The sequence below is a fragment of the Capra hircus genome, unplaced genomic scaffold, assembly GCF_001704415.2.
Source record: "Capra hircus breed San Clemente unplaced genomic scaffold, ASM170441v1, whole genome shotgun sequence".
Classification (NCBI taxonomy): Eukaryota; Metazoa; Chordata; class Mammalia; order Artiodactyla; family Bovidae; genus Capra; species Capra hircus.
The window spans coordinates 1-593 of record NW_017202991.1 but is presented as its reverse complement, the minus strand read 5'-3'; the positions used below and the strand labels follow the sequence as shown (position 1 = coordinate 593).

General features: G+C 53.0%; 1 non-coding gene across 1 annotated transcript; it reads left to right on the top strand.

Annotated features, from left to right (window-relative positions):
• Positions 1-352: 352 nt before the first annotated feature.
• TRNAV-AAC lies at positions 353-423 on the top strand. The gene has a single exon. It is a non-coding gene; the product is annotated as a tRNA-Val (tRNA).
• Positions 424-593: the final 170 nt, after the last annotated feature.

The following is a 593-nucleotide window of genomic DNA, read 5'->3' as shown; positions in this document are numbered from 1 at the left end:
CCCCGCTGGCGCCATGAAAGGGACTCCAAGGCACTGGATCTGCCTCTGGAAGGGCTGTGTCCACCTTGACGGACGGGGCCAACCTGGGGCTCAGACGCACCTTACTGCCCCCGCTCCGGAGGCTTCTGAGAACTGGGGAGTCAGGGGAGGCGACTCTGCTCTTGGGCGCAAAGCTGGCACACAGGGACCTCGCCCCCGGGAGAGGCGAGGAACCCTAAATCAGGCCCTTTCAGGAACTGCAGATCCTTGCCTGACGGATTGTTTTCAGAGTCCTCTTCCTTTGAAAATTTGAAGGTCAGGTGTGTTCAAACATGCAGTTCTTGAATATGTCACTAGACACAATGGTCATGTGGTTTCCGTAGTGTAGTGGTTATCACGTTCGCCTAACACGCGAAAGTCCCCGGTTCGAACCGGGCGGCGGCAACTTCACTTTCCTCCAAGGTTTTAGATTCACATTTTAAATACAAAATCAGCTTCAGCATCAGTCCTCCCAAAGAATATTCAGGGTTGATTTCCTTTAGGACTGACTGGTTCATCTCTCCTTGACCTGCATACAGGTTTTTCTGGAGGCAGGTAAGATGGTCTGCTATTCC